The 21,795-nt window shown below is 39.4% G+C and overlaps 1 non-coding gene and 1 pseudogene across 1 annotated transcript; both read left to right on the plus strand.

Moving 5' to 3' along the window:
- Positions 1-2,577: 2,577 nt before the first annotated feature.
- LOC124097525 (U6 spliceosomal RNA) lies at positions 2,578-2,684 on the plus strand. The gene has a single exon (XR_006853263.1). It is a non-coding gene; the product is annotated as a U6 spliceosomal RNA (small nuclear RNA).
- Positions 2,685-18,487: 15,803 nt separating this feature from the next.
- LOC124097124 (ferritin heavy chain-like) lies at positions 18,488-19,017 on the plus strand (annotated as a pseudogene).
- Positions 19,018-21,795: the final 2,778 nt, after the last annotated feature.

A 21,795-nucleotide genomic window follows, 5' to 3' on the forward strand; every position in this document is an offset into this window, starting at 1 on the left:
ATTATTTACACACAAAAAATGTATTTCTCTATTTTCATGGTTATAGCCACTGAAGTCATAGTTCCTACTAAACCAGACAATATCAGTATACACATCTGTGATAGACCAATGTGAAAGTGTCTCTGGAATACATACCCAAGAAGGTGATTTAAGAGCCCTAGGGCATATTCATGCCCAATTTTATTAATTATCATCAGAATGTTCTTTATTGTATTTTACATTGCTATCACTGGGAATGAATATGCCAGCCTCAACCAATGTTTGCTCATAACTAATAGTGTATTCTTTTTTATGTTTGGCCATTCTACAAAGTTTGACTCCTAGGAATTTTTGATTGGGAGAAAGAAAATGAAAAATTGTGAAAACTTAAATGTAAACGTAGAATGCATCATTGGTAGTTTTAATCACAATGTTTAAGATCCTTTGGTTGTAATCAGCAGAAACTTATTTTAGATAACTTTAAAAAGTAAAAAAATAAGGAGTCCAAAAAATCAGTTTTGAAAAATAACAAAAAATAAAGAGGGTCCAGAGATCTTTGTAGCAGAAATTAATGGGCCACTTTTTTAGAATCTTTCGGAATGATGATCTCTGCCATCCTCAGACCAGGCATCACCCAGGAAGGCTGATATATACAGGTCAATAATCAATATCTCTGTTGGACAACACTTTTATTTTTATACTCAAGAATCATTTGATTATTTTTTACAACAACTTTCACTGTTGTAAAATGGCTCAAAGACAATGAAAAATAGAGGTAATCCAATGATTACAATAGGTGAATGTGCAATAATCTTTTTATGCCTTTCTATTTTTTTAAATTTTTTATGACATGTATGAAGGTAGCAATAGGGACGATTGTGTATGCATATGCAACCCTAGCAAATCTTTCATTTTATCAATCTTTTGGTTTCCTTTAGACTATCCTCATCCACCTATCCACTGACCCATGTATTAACTTCCTGTCTGCCTGGTGTGTGCTGGATGTACTCATAAGAGCCTACAGAGGTTCAAAATGGCCAAATGTGACCCAATTCAAGCCTTGAGTTATGTCTAGTTTGGGCTGTAATGTGGTCTCCAGACATGGTGTGAAGTTCTGAATGCTTCTATCGTTTGTGCCCATTAACACTGTTCAGGTTTCAAGAGTTTCATAATATTTGCTTGTGAATTTCTATTGCTTTATTACCAACTTGCATATGGGTGGAAGTCAGAGTGAACTGTAATTGATATTTCCAATGTGCTTGACTGGCATGGTAGTTAAGGGAAACATCTGGTTATCATATTACAGTTCTGGGTCTTACACGCTCCGATCTTGAACAAGTTTCTTGAACATTTTGTGACATAGCTTTCTTATCTGTAAAGCAGGGATAATGTTTGTAGTATCTGCTACATGGGGCTATGGAAATTAAGTGAATTAATACATATATATTACTTAGAAAAGTTCCAGACCCTTGGTAAATCATTAATATTATTAGCTATTATTATAATTATTACTTGGAAACATAGAATTTCAAGAATTAACTTTGGGGAGCAAGGCAAAGATTAGTGATTAGTTAATGTTTACTCCCAATTTTAAATTATTCCTCGGTTGCAGGAATAATGAATGAAGCATCCTGATAATAGGATGGACTGAGCTGCTATAGACTTTTTTTCCATTACAAAAATATAGAAATATTAGGGGGAAATGCATCATAATAAATGTTTTGAAAACTGTAGCAGAAAATTAGAAAAAAATAGAAATGTTCATATGACTCATTAAAAAAAAATATTTATAACAAATGCAGGAAGCAAGACCATTTCACCATGGGTAGATTTGGTTACACAGATGTGGTTCTCCCTGCTAGAAATCAGAGCTGTCAGCAAAGAAGGGATAACCCACTTTGTGAAGGTCCAAAAAGGAGTGAGAAGTTGGAAATGAGCAATGAGGACTGCAGAGGTCTCTTTGTTGTTGAAAGGGGATTAGGAAGATTCTATCATTGTCAAAGAAATCAGGAGGACACTTCTAGACCTTTAAATATGCAGAAGAAATCTCCTGAAAGTGTTGAAAACATTCAGCTCTGTATCATCCTATGTGGACATGGAGTTTGAATCAACATCCTCCACATTTATTGGAATCCCAAGATCAAAAAATAACATTAAAAAAAATCAGGTTGCTCTTTTGATTTTCAAATAGTTAAAGGAAAACCACTGTATAAGTCAGTTCCATATTTAAGGTTCGTGATCTCTCATATGGAGCAAATAGATTTTGATAAAGATAAACTAAAATTTAAAAAAATTATAAAGCTTAAGGAAAGTAAAAAAAAATACATATATAAATTAGCATCCCCTGAACTTGAGATAATAGGATAATCTGAGAATGATTATAAAATAAGCATTGAAATGAACAGAGAAACAATAGAAGCCATAATAAAATAACAGAGTCTACAAAAAAAGAAACTCAATTGAAACAGAAAAAAACTTAGATGTGAAGTAAAAAATTTAGTCATGAAATTATGAAAACAATACACACAAAGAAGGAATACAAAAGTATAAATTTGCTCAAACATTTTTTTTAAAAAATTCGATTTAAATCCATAAATAGTGCTCACTTCCGCAGCACATATACTAAAATTGGAAAGATACAGAGAAGATTAGCATGGCCCCTGCACAAGGATGACACACAAATTTGTGAAGTGTTCCATATTAAAAAAAAATAAAAAATAAAAAAATAAATAAATCCATAAATACAAAATCTGTTATGGTTTAGTAAAATTACTTTAAAAAATTTTGTGTAGCTGTAGATGAATACAATACCTTTATAATATTTATTTATCTTTGCATGGTGCTGAGCATCGAACACAGGGCCTCACACGTGCTAGGCAAGCGCTCTATCACTGAGCTACAACCCCAACCCTCTTAAGTTACTTTTTATGCTTATATTTTACTACATAGGTGATAAAGGTTAACATACTTGGGAGTGAGAGAGTTTTCAATATACATTGTATGATAATAATGTATTATCTATATTTTGAAACTTTTTATTTAGCAAAAACTGATTTTGCGTATCTTCTGATATTAGCTCATATGAACTTTGTTCATTTCTTTAAAAAATGATACAGCAATTTATTTGAACTTTCTTCTATGGATATGCTGTTTTTGCTTCTTGATAGAATAAGCAATAATGCAAAAATTACACAATATTTTGTGCAGGTGTGAGTTTTGCTGAAGGCTAAAATACCAGAAGAATAATTGTTTTGTCAAAGAAAATGCATATGTAAACTTTTGACATATGCAATTGTCCTCAAACAATTTTTTTTTTTTAAAAAACCATTGCCTATATAGCTAAAGAAGCTTCACTTTTATCTGTTTAAAATAAATGGATTCTGAATGAGCTTAAAAAAAAACACTAAAAGCTAAAATTAAATTAAAGTCTGGGTCACAAAGTAACATAGCCAGATTACTAATCTAAATGATTTTATGGTCTCTTCCAGCTTCTGCAGAGCTGATGGTGGCTAAAGAAATGAGCCAGAAATTCCCCCTTCTCTTTTCATTATTGTGAAGTATCTATTGCTTAAAAATTACAAAGCCAGCTCTCTCAAAGGTGCTTTTAATTCCACCAGTTATTGTATCAGTTTCATGTCTTTGGGTTTTTCTACAACTTCCTGTGCTCTTCTAACATCAGTCAACTCCAGGGGGCCTGCTTTTCCTCCCAAACCACCAAATTTTGAGCCCTTTATTTGCATCCCCTTTTCCAGGCACTGGGGGCTCCTGCTTTCCATCATGGGTGACTTCAAACCAGTTAACACTAGCCAGCATCCCTCTATGCAGTAGCTCACCAGAGGGTGATTTAGGAACCAATAAAGGATGGCAAATCACTTTATGGAAATTAGCTTTTAATTATTCATTGGCAATTTGACTGTAATCCAGCAGGTGTCCTGATAGGAGGAAGATGACTTAATAAGTGGAATTTTTTTCTTCCTCTCTGTAAGATGCATTCAACACATCCCTTCCCAAATTCACCTGCAATCATCTAACTTGAAGTTGCCTTGGGAAGAGCCATTCCATCTCCTCCAGGATAAGTGGTCTCAGTAAAGATGCTGTCATCCATTCATTCAAGGATTTGCCTACTCTGCTGACGAACTGTTTACGGAAGAGACAAGAAAAGTGACTGACTAAAAAGAGAAAAAAATATTTTGATATTAGGTCATATTTTAACCTTTATTCCTACATCAATTCCCTGGAAAATAGTCAGTGTGGTATTATGAGAAAAAAAATAAGTTTTGGGCTGGGGATGTGGCTCAAGCAGTAGCACGCTCGCCTGGCATGTGTGTGGCGCTGGGTTCCATCCTCAGCACCATATACAAATAAGATGTTGTGTCCTCCGAAAACTAAAAAATAAATATTAAAAAAATCCTCTCTCTCTCTCTCTGTCTCTTTAAAAAAAAATAAGTTTTGAGCAGGCTGACCTGGATGAACTAAATACTACCAGTTATAGGCTGTTTGACCCCAGCAAATCAATTAACCTTCCTGAACCTCAATTTCTTCACATGCAAATATTGGGATATTAAAGCCATGAATAGTGAGTGAAAACACAATGTAAGTCCCTGCAAAATTGTGGTTTTATAAATGACAGAGGATATAATCATTGTGTAGCAAATTCTCCTTTGAGGTTCTCGGAAGGCTCATCTCCAACTGTCTGGGAGCTGAGGACACTTGGCAGTTTACAAACTGACTTTTATTTTACATATTGTTTCATCCAGGAGGTTTGGAGCACTGAATTCAGAAACTACTCAATAACCTTATCAACCTTCACCTAGCATTGGAAGGCCTCTTAAATGAGAGGCATGAAAATTTAAGCTTTGTAAACATAGAATCTACCCCCTTCTGCTGTAGGACCATGGCCATGAATAAAACAAAGTTGGATCTGTGAGAAGCCCTCTTCCTAAACTCTGAGTTGTTCTTCAGATATAATTATGATAATTATGACATCCAAGCATCTTAGACTTTGAAAAACCTGTTACTATTATGTGTTTATACATGGGAATTAAAGATGAACAATGATAATCTAAGCCTTAACTTTGTATACTGGTTTCCATTTCTTCTCTAATTTGACCCTTTATGTCTCACTAGTAAAAAGTCAGGTGAGGTGTTATTTTCCTCTTTTTTCCTGCAGTGTCTTTTACTTTCTCCCAGTTTCCCAATGTTTCGGTTTTCTTTTTCATAGAGTATGAATTATTTTGTTAAAATACAAAGAAGACATAATAGATAAAAGTAATTTGGTGTTTTTAAAACATATTTCACACTCTTTTTTTTTTCTATGATATCACTTCTTATCTCCCTAGCCTTCCATCATTATCCTTTTGAGGCTGTATGATTTGCAATGGTGGAAAGGATTGATGGTCTATCTGGTCTGTTCAAAGGTTCATTATGACCAGACAGGCGTAGATTCCATCCCAGGTTTGCTGAATCTCATTCCTGTTTAATTCAGTGAGAGGCACAAAGTGCAAATGGAGAAGACATCTAAGGCCCACTGTAAAATCTGAGCGAGAGAAAGGCAATATTTTTTCCCCAAGGTAGAGAAGCTACTACGATTTAGTAGGGCACATGTGCCCACCTGTCTGCATCAGTAGGGGGATTGGGGCTGAAGGATTTGCTTTCCTATTTCTCTTCACAAATCTGACACTTATTCCATGTCTCCTGGAGAAAATAAATAGATCTTTATTCTGTAGAAGACAGAGTCAGAGCCAGAACCAGAGTGAGAGAATTCATCAAGAGAAGAGACAGGAGCCTGGTGCAGTGGCTCATGCCTCCCAGAGGTTTGGGAGACTGAGGTAAGAGGATGGCAAGTTCAAAGTCAGCCACAGCAGAAACTGAGTGAGACCCTGTCTCAAAATAAAATATAAAAAGGGGCTGGGGATGTGGCTCAGTGGTTAGGTGCCCCAGGTTCAATCCCTGGGAGAGAGAGAAAGAGCGAGAGAGAGAAGAGACATAAAAAGTAAAGAGACTATGGCAAAAATAGAGAAAACAGGCAGCAAGGGAAAAAAAAGCGGGGGGGGGGGAGAAAATACCAGAGAAAACAAGTGAGTAAGTTACAGAAAGACATAGACCTGAAGGGAGGAAGAGATAGTGGAAGGCAAAGAGTTGGGGAGGGTTAGGGAGCCAAGGAGGAAGCAGAGAGACAGATGGAAGAAAACAAAGAAAAATAGAATCATTTAAATTCTTGGGACAGATGGCGAGTGCAACAGTGAAGGGGCAAGGAAAATAATACTGGGTCAGAGTCGACTTCACATTAAATTAGAAAACTTGGGAGGAAATCATGGTAAAATTAAATCTAGTGGAATAAAAAGAGGAGGAGGAGAAGGGAAGGTGTCAGACAGATGGGGACTGGGACCAATGTCAGCCAGGGATCCAAGGGGAAAATACTAGCAGAGGCACAGCATGAACTTAAAAACCAGAGGAGCGCAGCGCCCCAGGGCTCTGGAAATTATGTTTGGGTCTCAGATCTGGGAAGCAGCCTAAAGAGGAAGTGAAGTCAAACTCCACCCCCCCCCAGGGGGTTGCTGGAGCTTGGAACAGGTGTTGAGCTGTGACTTGAGGTGAGGAGGAGGGGGGCTGGACTCTGATGTGGGCCCCCTCTTTCATGCACAGTTTGATTCGAGCAAATTGAACAGACACTTGGGACCTCCATCTATCTGAAAAATGTGAGGACCTGCCCAGGAAACCTGTGAGGCCCCTTCTAAATCAGAGGACTGTGGAACCTCATCCTTAAGGCCAAGGAGCCAACATGCGCAAAATTTCAGGTTTGTGGATGGCTTGATAGACTGAGCTGTGACCAGAGCACCAGTCTGGAAAGTCTGACTGCCAAGAGCCTTGCAGTTGACACAGGGACAAAAGAAATTGAGCTGGACTGTACTTTGATCTCTGCCAGGAATTCCTTGTGTGACCTTGGAAGGCCCCTTGGCTGGCCTTCCCTCTGTTTTCTCAAGCATGCAGTGTACGTGTGGGCTTCTGTTGGGGGCTGGGGAAATGGTGTAGAGTGGTTGGACCACATCCTGAAGAGCCTGCTCAAATGCCTGCAGGGCAAGGCATCAGAGGAGAGGTCAGGTGGGGACAAGGAGAACCAGGAGAGTGTCTTGCTCTTCCTCAAAGGGTGGGGGATTGAAAAATTGCAAATAATTATTGCAAATAATTATTCCCAGTATGTGTGGGCAGAAGAGTCAGGCATTACTAGGTCTTGTAATGTTTATGGGGGAAACTTGAATTTCTGATTTGTATGCGAAATGCAATGGGCAAACAAACGTTTAGTAAGGATTTTAGCCCAACAAAATATGAATGGGGCCACCAGGTTGCAACATGCAACATCTAGATAAAACATTCTTTTGAAATGGATGTTCCATAGTTTGAGTTCTAGGACTCAATAACATAGGAATGGTGAATTCTCAGATATGAAAATACAAACCAAAGATAAATTATCCTGGGAGTGGAATACAAAACATGTTCACAACAGTTTTTTCTTCTGTCTTTACTTTTGCTCTTTGATTGGTTCAATCCTTCCAATTTCAGTCCAAAGCTCCTAGAACTAGTGATTCTTTAATGCCACTCATGTCTCCTTATTTTCAATTCCTGTCTTTGCTGTTTGTGGCAATCTCTCCCCACTCCATTTCCAAGTCCATCTCTGTTTCTCATTCCTGGTCATTCTTTATCTCCTTGCTGCCTCCATCCCCAGCTCTCTGTCTTTGCTCTCCCTGACTCAGAGCTCCAGGGTAGCACCAGCCCTAGTGTTTGAAGCCAGTGAAATTCTACTATATGGGAAGTTAAAAGCATCTCTGCAGTGGGATATTTAATCATTTGAATCCTTGATAGGAATAGTTCTTTTTATTTCTTCCAGCCATAAATCCAGGCTATATCTAATCTCTGATCTAAGAGAAAAGAGAATTAACCAGCTGAGACTGTGACTAGAAATGAAGCCCACAGAGAAGGAAGTGGAAAAGAGACCGCTTTATCTCTGTGTGCACACGGCACGGTATTAGGGAACCAGGGAGGAACAGGGAAAGGAGCTGTCTGTGGGCAGTCCTTCCTCATCAGTCTGCAGCACCCCTTAACATGCGTGAGGTCCCCCCCCCTTTTTAAAGTTATCTGATTTTTGTCCTTCTGTCATCCTGACTCCATCTCCAAAAAGCCCATTGATGCTGATCCTTTTCTAGCTTGGATGAGCCTCCTCTGTCATTTGCTTCCTGATTTTCTTATTTTCTCTAGTTTCTGCTTCTGCCCTCAAATATTTTGCTGATGTTCTCCCCAACAGACAAGGAACTACGTGTAGTCAGAACAGTGTGTTTCTCAGCCGCCCCCCACCCCTGGTCCTCTGTGTTCTTTGTATATCTGGCATCTGCTGGGGACTCTGCCTTTGGCTTGAATCAATCTCTCTCTTTTTCTCTTTTACACACACCCATGCACACATCACATACACACACTACATTAGTGCTCCTTTCACTTAACTTTCTCTGGTAGTGTTTACAGTTTACCAGGGTTACCTGGCATTTCCAGTAAAATGGCTATATTTAGGGCATATGCTACATTATGGTATATTACTAAGCTCTTTGAGGCTGGAATCCAAGACCTGTGTTCCTTCTACTGCATCAGAATACTCCTTAATTCAGAACTTAAACTGAGGTTTATATCAAATTTCTTGAGAGTGAAACAGCTTGAATTCTAATCTAGCTGTCAACTTCATACCATCTATGTAAACTTGGTCAAGGTACTTAAAATCTCTGAGCTCAGTGTTCTCATTTTTAACATAAGGGACTTGATGCTTTTTCAAAACCATTTGCATCTTTAGATTTTATAATTCTATCTGAATATTTTTTTTTGTCCAAACCCAAACTATTCCTCCTAGTAAAAGCATGAAGAATATATGACTCTGCTTCCTTGTTTGGGAGTGCATGCTACTTGGGACCAGGGGGAGAAGACAGAACAAGGTTAAATGTAGTACAATAAAAAATTAACAAAGCAACAGCAACCCCAGATGCACATATCCTGCTGGGAAGAAATATGGCCCAAACCAGCAGGTCAGCTGGAACTATGGTGCTTTGTAGCAGCGGAGAAGAAATCATATACCATCACTGTAGTGTCTCCTCAAGTTATGTTCATTTGGGGGCCTCCATCTTTCTCATATGTAAAGTTAAAGCTTAGAAAAAAGTAACTTTTTTAGTTTTCTGTGATGGACATTCCAGGATTGGATAAGAGCCTCTTAAGACTACATAGTATCAGTCCAAATTAGTGTGGAATTGAAAGCCAATTTGGTGTATGCATCATATACAGTAACCCATGTTGAGACGGAGGCTAGAAGTTGGGGTTTGGGCCTCCATCACTCAGCACAGGAGTGTATGCCCAGCTCTCAACCCTAACTGTAATTCTATAAAACTCTTTTTCTTTCCTATATGCTATAAACTTCCTCCTCTACATTCTGTTGTCGCTGTTGTTCTCCTTTCCTCCTGTCTTGCAGAGACACTGACTCCTTGTTTACTTCTAATACTTGAAATATGTTTATTTCAGATGCACATTCTTTTTGACTGTCAACACACTTAAAAGAACATGCTCAACCCATCAAAATCACCAACTAATTTAAGAATAAGAAATACACACACACACCTTGCAGACAAAAGCATCTCTCCAGAAATATGTTTGCCTTCTGTGATTAGGGGAGAAAAAAAAATGTGTCTGTATGCACTGATGTTTTCTAAAATCTCCTTGTCTCCATCTATTCTGTTTTTCTAGTTAACATTATCCCTGTCTTCTTAGGTCTCCTCCCTCTCTCTTACCCACTGCCCTGTTCATTTCTTTGCATTTCTCTTTTCTCCGGTCTCTTGACTTTTTCTCTTCTGTTTTCATATCTCCATATGAACTCCCTCTTTCTCTTCATCTTTTCATAGATATACAAAGAGAAATAAATATAGATTTAGATACATGTAAATGTGTTTTGTGGTTTTAAGTCAGCTGTGCCCCTAGTAGAGTTGATAATCATTTTTTTGAAAATCAGTCCCTCCTGTTAAGTAGAATGACTTCATATCCCCTCAACCTGGCAATCCCAGGCCTGGATATATCCCCAGCACAGATGAAGCCCCGGATCATCCGAAAGACACACACTTGAAAGTTCACAGTGCCACCATTTGAGATTGCCAGAAACAGAATTAATGCACAGAGGTGAAAAGCAAATTGTTTGTTGTTACACAATGGAAGACAACAGAGGCATTGGAACAGGCAATAAGAGAAAAATAGCAAATGCTCTTTTGTCCTGTAGGTACTGAAAGATCCCATGCAATTTTACTGTGATTTTTCAGCTGCACCCCACTTTACTATGGTCCTGCATAACTCTTCAGATCTCCTGGGGACAATCCATCTAAAATTTGTGGCACCCCCAGGTTTGATTTCTTCACACTAACCCATGTGGTTATGAAAACTTCCACTGGTTTTCTTTTCCTGGGAAGAATCTGTCTGCCTTCTGCAAGCCTTCTGTCCAGTGAGGCAGCTCAGAAAACACCCTTAGGGAAGAGAGCAGCAATTCTTCTCACATGAGGAGTGCTTTCTTGTCCCTAGAAATTCATTCTTCTACACCCTTTACCTTCCACACACTTCTGATCACTTATTTATTCTTTTTTTTTTTTTGGAACCAGGGATTGAACTCAGGGGCACTCAACCACTGAGCCACATCCCCAGTCATCTTTTGTATTTTATTTAGATACAGTGTCTCACTGAGTTGCTTAGCGCCTTGCTAATTTGCTGAGGCTGGCTTTGAACTCGCGATCCTCTTGGCTCAGCCTCCCAAGCTGCTGGGATTAGAGTCTCACAACACTGTGCCAGACCTTATCACTTTACAAATATGTTACTGCTTAGATTTGTGCCCCATGGCCAGTGGTTCCAACAGGAGCAACAGCTTACTGCTACCTTCCAACTCCTAGCCAGAAGTGGTGTCTTCTCATGTTTGAGTTTCAATCATTCTACATATGAATTCTATAAACTTAGGCAAAATCCAAACTCACTTCCAGAATTGATAGATTAAAATGATAAAATCTTCTCCATGGACCAGTAGGAAGACTAGATTCACTGCAATAATCTACCTTGCCTTCTTAGTATTGGCTGAAGGATGACATAATTATTTAAAATTTAAATCAAATTTATTTAAACTGATACAAATAAGAGAGTAGAAGGGTAGATATATAGGATCAATACACAATGTGTGCATGTAAGAAAATATCACAGTGAATCCCATTAATCTGTACAATTATAATAAAATTGTGTTTAATAATAAGGTACCATGTGTTTCAATAAAAGTTTACATTGTGTAATGTTTAACCCAGGTTAAACATATTTAGCTTCTAAGCATTTATCATTTATTTATGGTGATAAAATTAAAAATTAGATGCTGTTCAGCAAGAACTGGGGGAGTCCCTGAAATGGGTAGTCAATCCTCCTAAGTCTGTCCCTGTTGCTGGGGAAGGTCCACACTTCTAGACCCCATTCACTTGCCAGTGGCCAGACAGTGGGATTTTGCTAACTCTGCTTTGAGTCACCATACAGGGACTAGCTTACACCATCTTGTGATCAAAGGTGCCACAAATCTGTCATAATCTGAGTTCATAGCCTCCCCCAAACCAGTGCAACACTCACATGGCCCTAAGGCACATGAGTGTTGCACTGGTTTTGTGTATCATAGCTCAGTGTTACACTGCTATGGGAAGGACCTGTGGCTCAAGACTGCTACAGCCAACTGCAGGTGATGCTAGCCAGATTAGAAGACTAACAGACTCCAGCTATCTGTCTTCTCCTGGCACCAGGGGCCGTTCCAGAGGCTCTGCCCATGGGTACTGCCCTGGAAATGGATGCCATTAGGATCTGTCCAGTGAATGAAATCTTACCTCATACTATGTTGTCCAAGATTGAGCTTGTGTCGATGAAGTCAGTCCCTTGGCCACTAAGGCTCATGCTAACTAAGCTGGATCACTCCTGAGTATCAAAGCTCAGGACCTGCCAGTCTCAGAGGTGAACTAAGGAACACAATGCAATTGGCAGTGACACAGGCCAAAACCTGAGTCTACCCCGTCAGGACATGCAGGTATTTGCGTGGTGCTGGATTAGTTTTAGGGATGTCATCTGTGAGGACCAACCTGGGGATAGTTGTGCTGCCCAAGGTTAGGGGAGTGACTTGTGAAAATAGTCCCTTGATAAGTTGGGTCGTACCTGATTCTCACAGCTACTGGGACCTGCAAAGTCTTCAGGGGTGCCCCAGGCCCACTCCAAGGATGGCAATGATGTGGGCCAAAACTTGAGCTCCCTACCTGAATGCAGGCTTCACTGTGGTGCCTGAGAAGGTCTAGAAGCTATGTCTATGAGCTCTGGCCTTGATATGGGGACTTTTTTCCAACTGGAGATGGGTCTCATTGTGGCTGGCTCAAAATTGAGTTCTAACCCAAAGTCCTATGCTACATTTCTTTCCCTGTTTTCCAGTGAGTGGAGTCTTGCTTCCTGCTCTGTCACCTGGTATTGGGGGACCTGGTTTGGAGCAGTGTCTTTGTTGGGAAACATAGCTCTAGCACCTCCGTGTTCAGATCTTGGTCTGAAAGTAAGGGTGTGGAGCTCTGTCAAGCACATGCACAGATTCACCATGAGGGTTCTGGTACCAGGTTTGAAGTGCAAACTTAGTGCCCTCCTCCTCCACAAGTGAGAGGTGTCTCTCTCCAGGCACCTTATAGGTGGAGAAGGGCTGATGTCTGCAACTCTTTTTTTTCTGTCTTTTTAATGCAGCCTTTCTTTTTACCTTGTTAAAATCAAGCACTAAGGTTCTCAGTTGGCTTCCTTAGCACTTATAAAGTTACTTTTTTGAGTGACTATCTGTTCATACTGCTGTCTGGCAGGATGTGATTGCTGGTGATCTTACCCACAGATTCTTGTTCTTCCCAACTCAAGAATTTTTAAAGATGGCACCTGTTTGCTGTAAACTCCAAATTATAGAATTTTATGGGCCTGTTTCAAAACAAGAACACAAAATTAAAAATACAGAATTAAAAATAATGTTTAGTTAGAGAAGGAAAACATTCATAGTCAATTCAAATTTTTATAGTTCCCAAATCCATTAAACAATGTAAATCTCATTTACAAATTAACTTTCTGAAATATCTGTGTAATAATTTTCTTTAGTTGTTTTTTTTTTGCTTCATATGATCATGTCTTTCTATGACAAAGTTGTTTAATATCCTCTAAAGAGAGAATAAAATGTAATTTGATCTTTTCTCTAATAATGTTACTTGAAATTTGTTTGCATTGAAAGATAGTGGAAAGAAGTTCTTTTGGGCTTCATTAATTATTGTAATGTCATGTAAATTTTAAGATTTTGACCAAACTTGTGCAAGTCTTTAGAAACATTGTTTCAAATATGAGAGATAATATTAAAAAACATTTTAGATTTTCCTTAAAAAATAATCTTACATCCTTTTTGACTTTACGATATTAAAAAGCATTGCTGAAAGTCGTGTCTAGACCGGACCAGAAACAACTTAAATATTTACAAAAGAGAATCTGCATCATGTAAATAGAGTTTACTTCAACCCAAACACTGTGTCTTTGCCTCACCTTCTCTTTATTCAGATCTAAAAGTGTTCATGCTACATATTACCATCTGACTGGGCCTTTTTTGGCCTGCTACAGCAAAAAATATCATAAACTGAAAGGTTTGCCTTGGACATTATTTCCTAGTTCTGGAGACTAGGAAGACTAAGACCAAGCTGTCAGTGAATTGAGGTCAAATTAGGGCCTGTTCCTGACTTTGAGCACCTTCTAACTGAGGCCTCACGCTGTGGAAGATGCACAGCCTCTTTTATGAGGGCATAATCCCATTCATGAGGGCTCCACTCTAAGGACCTAGTCATCTCCCTGAAATCCCACCTCCAAATACCACCACCTCAGGGGTTAGGATTTTAGCACATGATTTCGGGGAAGAAGCCAGACATTCAGATCCTTGTACCTCTCAACATAAGTGGATATATTGCATAAGGGAAGTCAGAGTGTAAACAGCTGTTTTAATCAATTATTGCTAAAAATATTTTACTTTTGGTATTTTAACAATAAAATACATGACCAGGCGTAAAACTCCTGGGACCTTGGATGGACTGATGCAAGAGAGTAGCTCTGAGACTTGAGCCTCATTAACTTCTCATAGCCCCCACCTGGTTAGTAGCTGTTATTCATGGCTTTTTCTTCCCGGAGTAAAGCCAACAGCTCTCCTGCCTGCTCCACCCTGCCCCTTCTGGCCTTGCCAACTTCCGACTGTTTGACCAGCTGTTGTTACTACAGCAGCATTTTCCAAAGTGTTTCCTGAGACACTTACATCTAGGTCTGAATTTTCTACTATGATAGACACAAGCCACATGTGGCTGTTAAAGCTTAAATTAGAAATTAATTTGAGTAAATTGTAAGATAGCTTATTTGTTGCACTAGCCATTTTTCAAAGATTCCATGGCCAAATATGGCTGGTGGTCACCATAATAAATAAATTAGAACAGATACTGAAAATGCCTACCATTATAGAAATTTTTAGAATGCACTGTCATTCTAATGACAACCAATAAATGTGAGTTTCACAATCATGTGGGTTTGGAAGATGATGTGTATAACATATTTCTTTGATATTAATGATATGAAAGTATAAAATATGTCTTGCCATGAAAAACCCCGTCTTACCCAACTTTTCTTAAAACTATTGGATAAATGAATCCCTTATCACTCTTGTTTGCTGGTTTTGTTTCGTGTTTTGGATTCTTAATCATAGTGCCTAGGGTCTTGCCTCACAAATCCTAACATACAAGCAAAAGAAAAAATAATCTATTAAATGAATACCCAGTATAAATTTCTTTACATTTATCATATCATGCAGCCCTTATAATAATTCTATACAGATAAATTAGTAATCTTTTGCACAAATGAAAGTAAGGTTTTCTGAGTTAAGAAGCTTGCTGAAGTTCACAGAGAAATAAACCTGGCCCCTGAGCCCTTGACCATCTCTACTTTGCCTTGTTCTTTAGTGACGGACTAGGGCTCAATGCAAAGAGTTTTGCAGCCAGAGTGCATCTAGTGTGTGGACATGGCTCAGAGTCCTGGCACAAGTCACAAAGGATTTCTTGGTGCTGGTGGTGGCTAGGGAGACAGAAAGGAAAGCATTGCTTTTAGAATAAGTTTAATAACTCTGCCATCTTTTTATCATTTTATAATGTTTGATAATGTACAAAGTATGTTTTCTTCCAGATGTTATAAAATTGGATCTGATTTTTTTGAGTTTAGAAACAATTGTAATAGACTCTGTAGCCTCATATCACAGAAAGTGTCCCTGAACAGGTTGAAACAGATGTAGGAGAAAACTAAGAATAGCAATGTAATTACGTGCTCTAAAAAGAAATTTAAAAATTCCTAATGAGTCATCTGAAAACTCGGAATTGTCTTGTCCTAGGAAAGATTCTTTGGTTTCCACTGAGACAGAATGTAGGGCGGGGTAAAGCATGTGATTCACCTACAGGATCATTATAAACATGATGATCTGTCTCTATGTCTGATGTCCTCCCCTCAGAACCCCTGAGAACTCCTGGATCCAAAAGAGATCTATGAAAGATATATGATGAAATGGCGAAATTTATCAGGTTCAGTTTATATGAGAGACGGTGAAATTGCCAGTGTACAGTATAAGATTAAAATCCTGAAGTCCAGATTACATTCTGTGTCTAAAATATTCTAGCTAATGAAATTAGTCCAATTTGCCCAACCTTCCTCATATTAAATAAATAACCTCCTTTCTGTATCTGGGTTTCTGTATTTGCCTGTCTCCTGTGCACATATCCACATACATGTATTACACACACACACACATGCACACACACACATACACACACACACACACCTGTCCTTCTTGCTTTAACAGCTAATTGTTGAAATGTAAATGGGGATGGTGATGATTCTGTAAAACTATATAAATTGGATGTATCTTTACTATCCATATTCTTCTTTCCACTTTGTCTTTTTATTCTTTAGCACCAGAATTCAAGTTAACACAGTCAGGAAGGTGGATTGCCTACAGGCAGAAAGCCCTGGTTACACGGGGCTTTAGCATGACCTGTATTTGACACAACTTGCCTCGGGCAATAAGTTTGGGGATGAGGCAGTATGCATCATGTCAAAGTGTTATGTCCCTACAAGCCCATAAGAGATTCTTTTTTCGAAGACAGGTTGCTCTTCCTCTCTCTATTCCCTGACTACACCTGAGCAGCAGTTTTTGTCGTTTGGTAAGGTTATCAAAAGAAATATGAAATCGCCAAAAAGAATGTGGCACTAACAGATTGATAGTGAGGGTGTGTGTGTGTGTGTGTGTGAAGTGTGTCTGTTATGAGAATTGTGTGTGTGCATGCACGCTTCAACAAGAGGGGACTTTGTGATTCCTTTCTTCCAAAGGGCAGTTCTCCTTAGAAGTGGCCAATCAGTCACTGTCACTGGGCAAGGAGAAGGTTGGGGAGGGAGTGGTGGGGTGGGGACATGCCAAGTTTGCCCAGAATACTCATTGCACAGGATGATCCCCACGGCTGTTGCCCACCCAATGTAAATATGGACAGCCCCATTCATCACAGGGGCTCCCTTCTGCAGCACACGTCCAAAGAACAGCAATGATTTAGTGCCTGCAGCTGGAACTGCACTATGTTTCTCCAAAACAGCAGCGTTTAAAAATGAGGAGGTGGAAATGGAGAGGAGGCAGGGGTTACAGTGAGGGAGCAACTAATTTCAGTTTCTCAGAAGAAAGGAGAAGGGTACCAAGGGTGAGCTACTCTGGTGGATCACCCGCTTCCTTTAACTTCAATTTTCTTCCCAAATTCATTGGCTTCAGCGTAACTCAAGCTAAGATTTGGAATCAGTATTGTCTGTGCCTTACTCTTTCTCAATTGTCCTGATTCCAGGAACACATGGGTTTCAGGACCTCATCTTAAATAGTATTGATCCAGAGCTACTGGAGAGTTCTGTGTGGACAATGCACAAATCCAGTGGAACAAGTAAAAAGTCTATTTTATTAAATGCACATATCTGTCATCCATTCATCCAGCAAGTAGCTTGTAGTATCTATCATATGCCAAGTTCTCTGCAGATTATAGTAGAAAGTAAAAAAAAAAATAAGCAAAATACTAAAACAAGAATGAAAGCAAAACATAGAACCACTCCATGAAAAATAAATGTTAGTAAAAGCAGTGGACTCACAAAACAAAATACGATTTTTTATATCCATCACACAGTAAATGCTCAGTGAACACTGAACCCCAGAATAGAGAATGTGACCATGTTTTATGGGGGAAAAATCATTGTTCTTTGCATATGTGATAAACTTTTTCAGAAGCATTCTCTGAACAGAGATGGAGAGAAGACTATTTCAGGTTCCCCAGAGCATATGTTTTAATACAGTAAAGGAACCATAAGAGATCACAGTTGGTTGTTAGAAAAACAACCAGTGTAAGTGTGATGGATAGGAGGGAAGGAAGAAAAAGAGACACAATTCTGAAGCCTATGTGGAGAGTTGAACTTGTGGTGGGTGGTGATTGCCTGCCCCAGGGTGTGGCAACAAGAAATGGGAAGGTGAGAATGTTTACCAACAAGTCAAAGAGATAATTTACAGGACATAGTGATCTTTTTGATGTGAAGGTTACCTTCCCTGAGTTCCATTCTTGGGTTTTGATATGAAATACACATTTTCTCGTGCCTGGTTTCCTGGTTCTGCCACTAAGGACCACTAGGAGAAGGCAGAAGGTGAGCAGAAGAGACTTGTTCCTTAATAGTTTGATGCTCTTCTTGCCAGAATTGACCCGAGATAGAATTTTACTCTGGCAGCATCATTAGTTCTAGAGTCCAGCTTCCTTTAACATTTATATTGATCCTTTTCAGAGGCAACAGGGGGAGCTGGCCGGGGTTGTCTTCTCAGTGGTCAGAGTCCCCAAGTCTGTGAAACATCCTCTCTGATGCTGTACGTCATAACAACTTCTTCAACCTTTTCTTTGTTCTTCCAATGATTAGTGAAGCCTTTAAGCATGTTTTCCCTTTCCCTCCAACATCTGCATTATTGGTCCGTTATATTAAATATTTCCCTTAAAATTACCTGATATAGATTCTGTTTTCCTGCCTTAAACCCTGACCAATGCAGGAGTCACTGATGATTACCAGGAATCTAGTGTGTGGGTTTTATGAAACACAAAGATTGTTGAAGATAAGAGAGGGAAGCAAGAGCACACACTGAACTTCATTTGAACACAGTACATGTGATGGACAGATAAAAATATGGGTCTGAAGACATTCTTCACCAAGAGTCACCATGGTTTCCTGCTTCAACAGTGCTTGGACGGAACCTGCGCTGGACTCCCACTCCGGCCAGCTGCTGAAAAGCCAGCAGCCCTTTGCTTTGGACCATCTCAAGGCTGCTGCCACTGCTCCAGCGCCACCCTCCATGAGGACCGCATCCCCCTTGCAGGTGCTCCAGAACCAGGACTCTGAGGCTGCCATCAACTGCCAGAGCAACCTCGAGCTCTAAGCCTCTCCATGTCTTACAACTTTGACCGGGATGATATGGCTTTGAAGAACCTTTCCAAATACTGTCTTCACCAATCTCACCAGGAGACGGAATATACCAAGAAACTCATGAAGCTGCAGAGCCATGAGGTGGCTGAATCTTCCTTCAGGATATCAAGAAACCAGACCGTGATGACTGGGAAAGTGGGCTAACCACAATAGAATATGCTTTACACTGGGGGAAAAGTGTGAGCCAATCACTTCTGGCACTGCACAAACTGGCCACTGAAAAATGACCCCCACTTGTGTGACTTCATTAAGACTCATTACCTGATTGAGCAGGAGAAATCCATCAAAGAATTGGCTGATGGTGTAACCAAGGTGTGCAAGATGAGAGCCCCAGAATCTGGCATGGCAAATTTTCTCTTTGACAAACACACCCTGGGAGACAGTGAGAATGAAAACTAAGTCTTAGGTGACTTCCCCATAGCCATGGAAGTGACTTCCCTTGTCACCAAGGCAGTGCATCCATGTTGGGGTTACCTTCACCTTTACTCTAAGTTGTACCAAAACATTCACTTAAATTCTTTAATTTGTACCATTCTTTCAAATAAAAAATATGGGTCTAAAGTAGAAGAGAGATGGTGCATTCAGAAGGGACAATATAGAAGTGATAAATATATAAACAAAGCACTAGCTAAATCTTCACAATAAAGGAGGACACTCTGAGAGATACATTCTATTTTGACACTATCAAAGAAACGTGGGAAAATACTGAAACTGCTTCAAAGAGTATTGACTTTTCCACCTGTGATTTGGATAGGATCAGCAACACCATGACATGGACCAATATGGGGGGTGACCTCTTACACTTGAGGATATATCCTGAAGCCTTCTGACTTTACATGGAATTTAATTTGTTTCTCATATAATTTTTTATTCATGTTATTATGTCCTCTCTGCATCTGTTAGAAATATGGGAGTCCAATAGAAATCACACAGGAATTCCAAATTAGATCAGCAAAGAAAACTTTGCCTCTACATAAGATATGCTACTAAAATCATCATCATCATCATCATCATCTGGCAAGCAAGCTCACGGAGACTGGATACAAACAGCATTTTATCCTCTAGAACGCAAGGTTCCATACCCAGTTCTTCATGGGAAGAGTGCTATGGAGTGTACACTCTTCCCAAACAATGCCTAGATTTTGCTGTCTCCTGTTGTGTTATTTAAAGAAGTATAGCTTTAGTTGATCCCACCTCCTTTTGCTCTCCTGTAGTGGGAAAGCTTTCTTGGGGTTCATATATTCTAGTATATATGCAGCTCTTATTTCTGAAGTTATTATTTTTCAATAGGGAGATTTCTATCTCTGTTGATTAGGCTGATCCTTTCCAACACCTCATTTGTCAAGGAGCTGTTCAGGTGTGTGGACTTTGGATCTGCCACATCCATGGCCTATGGTGGTCTTGTGTAATTTGATGCTCTTTTTATGCAGCACCCTCTCTTCATTTTGCTCTGTTTCCCCTCCTGCTGCCTTTCTTACATCCCAATTTTACATTTAAGGCTAGATAATATGTTCTGAAAACAAACCACTGGACTTTCTCACAACTGGTACAACAGAGGAATCAGTATTCCAAGGTGAATTGTCAGGATTAAAAATAATGACTTTCCATTAAAAAAAATGTAGATATATAGGGTAGGAAAGGTGATGGAGAGATTTAGTGTTTAACTCAAGGGTTCTGAGCTTCCATAGTTGTGTGGGTATTAGGAGCTGTATTTTGCAAAAAAAAATTAATGAGAATTTGGTTGTGTGGAGGAGTAAAAAATGTAGAGAACCACTTCACCATAGCGGTGCATTGTGGCAGATATTTGGGAGTTTATTGCCGTAACTTCAATACCCAATAAGAAGCATCTCTCAAGACGACTGTGTACGAAATTTTAAAAGTATCTGCCTGGCTAGCCAAATAAATATATACCATACTTGAAGAGGAGAGAGAGGTTAAGTATAATTTTAGGGTTTTGATGCTGGGTAACAGAGAAGGATATTTCAACTGTCTCTCTTATAGAGCCTGGAGCTAATCTTTTGAGAAGCTTGTTTTTCAGAGAAAGAAGTTGGGTTCAGGTTTGCAGATGTTAATTTTGAGCTGATAAACAAAGAGGAATCAGAGTGGCAAGATTCAATCAGTTATTGGAGATGCATGAATCCATTTGTTTTTCTGGAAGAAAAAAAAACATGCTTTGTTCAAAACTCTTGCTGGAGACGGCGTGTTGAGTGTATGTGCAATTTATCTGATGTTCCCATTTAGGATACTATTTGAAGACAGAGAGTGAAAAAGAGATACCCACTCTTAGAACTTTAGGAAATGAGGAGCTTAAAAGCTGTTATTTTTGCTCCTAAATAAATCCCATGAGAAAATCCAGTGTTCTGAAAACCCAACTAGAGTTCCTTTGATTGAAGTGGGAGAGGAGGATGCTTGATGCTATTTTATGCAGCACCCTCTCTTCAGTCTACCATCTGCTATTGCAGGTGGCTCCTGAGACCCTGCTATGGAAACCTGTCTTCCCAGAACATACCTGGAAAACCATGGAGCTAAGTTTTGTTGCATGAAAACTGGAAGTAACCGAAATCCAGAGACCTGGAATCACTCGAAGTCATCTAAGGGAAGCTATCGCAAAATCCAGGGCAGATTCAGCATTTTCTCACTCTAGTGCCATCACTTTATGTCATTCAGGATCAAACATTAATGCACCAAGTTCTGAAAAAAAAATACACTGCAATTTCCTGTGCAGGGAGTCTTCTGGAGGAATAGCAGGGTACCCTCCTTCTCACAGAAAATCGTTTTTGACCACTTCAAGCCAATTTTGCTTCTCCTTGCCAAGATTTTCAATCAATCCCATGTGTTGTCTAAAACAGTAATGATGACTTAAGCCTAACTGGTAAAGACTGCTTCACTGGGAAGAATTTTGTGTGTGTTAAATGACTAATGAAGGCAATCTGGATAGACTGTGTGGGTGACTGTGGGACAGATGTTTCCACATGTGGCAGTGGAGCAGAGACAGAGCCTGGGGTGATGAAAAGTACAGTGAGCTTGAAGCCATAAGACCTGGATTCAATCCCAGCGCAGCCTCTGCCACATACAGAACTTTTCAATAATTAGCTCTCATGTAGTATACAGAGACCTGCACATATGGAGGTAAACATTAAGATAAATGATCACCAAAATTTTGTCACTCAAAAAAAA

This window comes from Marmota monax, unplaced genomic scaffold (assembly GCF_021218885.2).
Source record: "Marmota monax isolate L192 unplaced genomic scaffold, Marmota_monax_Labrador192_F-V1.1 WCK01_AAM20220418_F8-fsc00020, whole genome shotgun sequence".
NCBI classification, from domain to species: domain Eukaryota; kingdom Metazoa; phylum Chordata; class Mammalia; order Rodentia; family Sciuridae; genus Marmota; species Marmota monax.